This window comes from Toxorhynchites rutilus, chromosome 1 (assembly GCF_029784135.1).
Source record: "Toxorhynchites rutilus septentrionalis strain SRP chromosome 1, ASM2978413v1, whole genome shotgun sequence".
Classification (NCBI taxonomy): domain Eukaryota; kingdom Metazoa; phylum Arthropoda; class Insecta; order Diptera; family Culicidae; genus Toxorhynchites; species Toxorhynchites rutilus.
Genome location: NC_073744.1, coordinates 73,653,016 through 73,659,336, shown reverse-complemented (window position 1 = coordinate 73,659,336; position 6,321 = coordinate 73,653,016). Strand labels below are relative to the sequence as shown.

Sequence of the window (6,321 nt, the reverse complement as noted above, 5' to 3'; positions counted from 1 at the left end):
TTTCAATAGCCTGTTTTGAAAGCAATTTTAAGACTATTGAAACAAGTTTTTGGATCAAAAAGTAACAAGTATATAACGCGTAGACATTTTATCTTTCGAATGAAGTGTTTATCATACCATTTCGTTCAGTTGTTTAGGAGCTATTAACGCTCAAAATCTCGGTCTCCGGCGTAACGCTTTCGTTTTCGAAACTTTGATTTTACACCCCGGTATAGAAATGAAAGACGTAGTCCTACGTCAAAACTCATGAAAAACACAAAAAAAAATAAGATTCTTCTTTACTTCTAAAAGTTACTTGGTTCCATTAACTCTAAACCTACCGATGTTTCATGTATACCTGTTCCGACCACAGCGGGTCAAGTGACCTTTTATGAATAGTAAGTGAACAATGACTCGATTTGTTTAGTTTTGTAGAGAAACGTGGCATAGCATATTTCTCCTGTATATTTCGATTTTTAGGATAACAATTACTAGTAAAATGATGAAATAATGATTTTTGACTCGCGAAATAGCACTGTAGCTTGAAATGGTTACTGTTAGCTCACTATGATAGTCAGCAATTCATTCACAAATTCAACAAAATATATGAAGCAATAGCAAAAATGTGTAATGCAATGGTTTTGTATCAAAATCACACATACAAATCTTTCTGATATCGTATCAATGTTTGCACAGGTCAAATGACCCGTTGCAGTAATTACGGCAGATTACATATATTTCTCAGTTAAAAAAAATAACAGGAGAGGAGTATACACTGAAAAATACATTCAATGTATGATTTAAGAAAAGTAGTGTAGAAAAATTATGTTGTGACAATGTAATTTGCAAGAAAATTGTGATTAAAAGTTTGAAATGGGTCATTTGACCCCTCGTGGTAGGTTTAGTGTTAATTACAATATTTTGCAACTGCATTCTATGCAAAATATTTAGATATTTAAAATGAGCAGCATAATTATTCTAAGTAGCGTACTTTCTAATTTAGAGTCAGTTAAAGGCATACAAGTGGGCTCAAGAAAAGATTTAGGCTATGACGGTGCACAGCCCGTAACAATGAAAGTTCGATCATAGGAAATAGTTTAGTTATTCACAGTTTACATGAGATATTTTTATAATACAGATTTCACTGAAGTAGTTCAATGATATGAGAAAAAATATATGAACATTTGACTGGGCAGTACTTTCAAGCGGCTCAATCCATTTGTTAATAAACACGGAGAGTTTTGAAATTCTTGAATATGTATTATTTTATTTTATTTTATTTCGAATGTATAGGTGATTGTATAAAAAAAATATTTTTTCAGTCTACATCCCCTCTCCCCCTCTCCGTGGTCAAGAGTGGAAATTTTCTCACCCCTATAGACGAATTTCATGCCAACATGCCAACATTTAAGAGGGCCAACATTTTTTTCTTGATTTTTAACCAAAGATTATAACTCAAAAACTATAGTACTTACAAAATTCGAGTCATGAAATATAAGAAATCATTTTAATTTTTATAAAAAATACCATTTAAAATAAAAATTTTGTTGAAAATGAAATTATTTTAAAAATTAAAATTAATTTTTCTTAAAAACGTTTTTTTTTTCAATTCTCAAAAAATTATATGAATAGCCCTTACAATTTCCAATAAGTCGTCCATACATCAGAAGATGGGCACTTTTACAGGGAAAAAGTTTTTCTAACAACATCCTAATTTTTGTTTAAAGTCAAGATAGCTATATAGTGTATTAGACAAAGTTTTAGATCTTATTAAAATATAAACTTGCGTCGAAGACGTCAACTTTCTATATTTTATAGTTTCTTGAATATAGGGCATTTTTGTATAGAGACCCCTTAAAAAAGTAATGTTTTACTCGTTTTTTTGTGTTTTTTTTCTCGCGTTTGACATGTTCTTGACATGTTTCTGAATAGAAAAAAGTTAGCAGAGCATGCAAATCGCGATATTTCATACATACATAATACGAATTAAACATTAATAGTAATAGTAGTTCCACCCAAAAGTTCAGAATATTATGCGTAGTGGCCTTGCCAGACTATTTCGCGGATAATCGGGATTCTACAGTAATTGTTGTCATGTTTTTTATTTCTTTCTTAGCTTTATTTATCCTCTGTTTTCACCACGAATTTGTTGGAGTAGACCCTTCGGTTCAGGTTTGTCCAAAAATTATCGATGAGACGCAGCTAGGGGACGTTCGGAGAACATCTATCTTCAAGCGGTTCATCTCCTCCAGTGACTTCTTCACGTAATGGGCGGAGGACAGGTCCGGCTAAAATACCACATCCTTGTCCGGAAGATATTTTTAGATGAATGAGGGAACTTCCGTCTGGAACTGTAAATCTTCCCGTTCCACACATGTCCCGAAGGGAAGAAGCGCGGCCTTGTCATGCCTTTTTCGCTGATGGTTAGCCACAGAACCACCTGGAGATGTACTTCACGTTGGAACTTACCTCCTTGATGAAGAACGTAAAGTATCTATTTCCCTGCCAGTCGTTGCCATCCTGCGTTAAATACGTCTCGTCGTCCATGACGAGCGCGATGTTCGCCAGAAAAATTTCATTCTCCATCACTTTCAGCTTTTGTTTCTGAGCCACAGCTTTCTTTTCCAACACTTTCTCCGCTATGTATTTTTTCAATGTCTGGCCCGTTGATCCGACCTCTCAGTCCAGAGCTCGGAGCGATGAATGCACCTTTCCCTCCGTCTTCTGCTTCAGCTTCAGCTGCTTACGATAGCGTAGCACCGTCGGACGACCAAAACCAGGCTTTCGTTCAATGCTTTCATGGTTCTCCAGAAGTGCAACGACATTATAAATACCGGCGTATACGGCGAACTCAACGTACCTGACGATGTCCACCTTCATCGCAACGGATGGTGCTCCCAGTACGCACAAACCATGTAGCGCAGTTGCTTCACTGTTTTTGCCATAATTGACGCAGGTCAACTGAAGGATATTTCTAAAAAACCGAAGAAAGCCGGGAAAATGTATGCATCAAAAGTAGCTTCTCACAGAAATAATCTATCTGAACGACACTTTTTACTCACGTCTAATATTTCAAGCACTGTTGTCATGTAAATTTTCCCGCAAATAGCTGAGTACAGATTCACTGTTTGACCCAATAACACAAACACATAGCTTTCCACGTGTCCTTTTACATCTCACACTGTTCCACGTCCTTTCGAATTCCATTGAAAAGGATAAGAATCTAGTTTCCACAGACAACAAACAAAATAAAAAAAGACGGGTGGGTAATGTCGGGGACATAACCGGAGTGACGTAGGACTATACAAAGGGGACAGCTTTTGTTAAATATATATTTTAAATATATTGTTTAATTTTCTTCTCCTACGTAAATACCTACCTATCTACCTGAAAAATGGATTAGTTTACTGTTTACTCTTTATGAATATGTTGATGATTCTGAAAAGAACCTTTGGTGCTGTGTTTTTGTTATCACTCGATATTCCCATCTTGTTCGGTTAAACCTTCCTGTTTAGCTATTGCGTTTGCCACTCGCCACAGCTTTCACAGTTGGAAAATTAATTTCCATCCAGCTTGTGACATATTGTTCAGTAAATTACATTTAATGCGACGTGCCGGAGAAACACTTTGCCACTCACTGAAACTAATTGTTGCCTTGATGAGCGCCGAACCGAAGCTGCTCTGTTCTTGATGCGGGTTTTCTGATTGTCGTGAGCAGCTTTGCAAGCCAACTCGAGCACTCCGACGGCCGAAACTCTATAATCGCTGTTAGGTATACTGGTGCTCCGGCACCAATCCGTTCGGCCTAGTTACCCTTGCGGAGCAATCAGTGAATGCGACCAACAGGGAACTGGAGACCTGCACGGTCCGAGTGAGACTTTGCCTTTCCCTTAACTTGTCCTCCTTTGTTACGTCCACGATGCCGATGCCGTACAACCACACGGGTTTACGGTTTGAAAGAAAATAAGATATTTTTTTGGGGTCCGCGTGTTTTATACTCTAGCGGTACACACTCACAGGATAGAGACAAATCGGCAGTCCAACAGGACGAACGAATGAGCGTTAAAAGGGAGAAATGGCAAAAAAATACATTCATTACGATTTGTTCGCTCGTTCACATGCAGGCTAAAAAGGGTCCTTTTCAGGTTCACAAAAGTATCTTCAATCTAAAGAGTTTATTGTTTTGTTATCACTCGATATCCCCATCTTGTTCGGCTAAACCTTTCTGTTTAGCGATTGCATTTGCCACTCGCCATAGCTTTCACGGTTGGAAAATTTCTTCCCATGCAGCTTGTGACATATTTTACAGTAAATTACATTCAATGGCACGTCGCATTACCACCACTCAGTATCGGATTGGAGGTAATTTTAACCTGTAATTGAACATTTGCGATGACAGTGGTACAGTGTCAACTTTCAAAGTGGGGTCATAATTTGGACCCCGAACTCTATGTTTACATAAATGTCCAAATAAATATGTCGCATTAAAGGTCCGTCCAATTAGCTAAATGTAGAGATAAGTGTAAATTACTGTACTTTCAATCTAGAAGCAATTTAAGAATTGGTGAAAATCAATAAGCTCAGAACAACTGCCAAATTCACATACTCATCATATCCTGGCAAACAAATTATGAAAAAATCAATTTGTGTTTTATCATTATTTTGGATATTGTTTTAGAATGCATTGAACTGTATTTCCTAAACTCATTTTTGGAAGGTTTAATGGCCCTGAAAAGCGCCTTGTTTTATGGAATGGTTCCAATTTAGAAAACTTAGTACTCGTGGTTTTGAAAAAAACCATTTCGAACGCCCTCGATGCTGCCTTGTTCTGGATTTGCCACCAAAGCAGTTTGTATAAAGAACAAACTTTTTTCTTCTGCTACCTGATGCCGTTTTGCGATTGCGTTTGCCACTCGCCACTCGCTGCAACTGCCTGTTGTCTTGATGTCCACCGAACCGAATGTGTTCTGTTCTGAATGCGAGTTTTCTTATCGTCGCGAGCAGCTTTGCCAGCTAACTCGATCACTTCGGCTATATAACTAACTATATAACGCCGGCTAGGTGGACTGGTGCACTGGTGCACAGATCAACACGGTTCGAGCGGGATTTTGCCTTTCCCTTCACTTTTCCTCCTTTACCATGTCCAGACATGGCTGCTTGGGTTGGTTTGTTGATGTGTTGTGATGCGAACCGATGTGGTGTACGGTTTGAATGAGAATGATCGTTACGGCAGCGGAGCGGGGATTTTTAAGCTGACTGGCTGGCTCGAGAATTACGCATGTGTGAGATTGCGACCAATGTTTCGTTCATTTTTTTCTTTTTCCTTTCCAATCGTGCTTCATTCTATTTCACTGCTGCTCTGGTTGCCCGTTTTGGTCGGTACGATTTGAGGAGCACAAAATGGACCAATCAAAAATGGGCACATAGTGTATTTTGACAATGCTTGATATTTCACAATTATTCAGTTATTTATCTCAAGAAAAATGAGATGTTATTCGTTATGATAGATGCGTAGATATATTTCCTATCAATTGATGCAAAAACCTTTGCGATCTATTGAGAAATGCTCGAGTTATAAGCGTTCCAAATCTTGCATTTTTTCCTACTTGTTCAGTGCCTAGATTTCCATTTCACCCCCTATATCTTCCGGTTAGACGTAGTCCTACGTCAATATGTACCACATTCCACCCTACAATCTGAGGCAGATAAGCTGCCTGTTTGCTTGTCTTCCAGCAGCCGTGATGACGCATTTATGCCACCGACGCAACAAATGTGATGAAATGTTGATTGACTGCACATCCAGAGGGTAGCACCGTTCGAGAGCCCAGTCGGGTTGGCTTCTTTTGCTCACATAATCCAAACACACGCAATTAATTATTCACAAGCTTATTCGGATCAGGATCGAAGCAGCCTCGACCTCGAGCAGCCGATAGAAAAAGTTGAACAGTTACTGCTGCTTTTGTTATGCTTTCGCTTTCCAGATGAATTGTTTCATCAGTGTAGGGGTAATGGGGGCAAATTGGTCATGGGAGGCAAAGTGATCACCTGCTTGTTTGATAGTATAACTATTGAATATTGTCATCGTATAGATAGTCACCTTATGTTTGAGCTTGAGCTTGTGTAGACTGTACAATTCGTAGTTGCTCTCCGTGATTGACCTGAACCAATCAAATTGCACAAAGAACACACAGAATAACGCTTGGGACTAACAAATCTCGCGTAACTTTTGAAAAGGTCCTATGTAACAAAAGTAAACAAATCGAGTTGAGAGATGCACGCTATTAGTTTTCAATCATTGAATGCATTACAAAAACAATCGTTCATGTATCTATCTTCTTCATC

The 6,321-nt window shown here is 38.4% G+C and overlaps 1 long non-coding RNA gene across 1 annotated transcript; it reads right to left on the bottom strand.

The window, feature by feature from the left end:
- Positions 1 to 1,997: 1,997 nt before the first annotated feature.
- LOC129763230 (uncharacterized) lies at positions 1,998 to 5,885 on the bottom strand. Its single transcript, XR_008740841.1, has 3 exons — positions 5,658 to 5,885; positions 3,042 to 3,172; positions 1,998 to 2,953 (listed from the first exon to the last, which is right to left on the bottom strand). It is a non-coding gene; the product is annotated as an uncharacterized LOC129763230 (long non-coding RNA).
- Between the last annotated feature and the right edge of the window lie 436 nt (positions 5,886 to 6,321).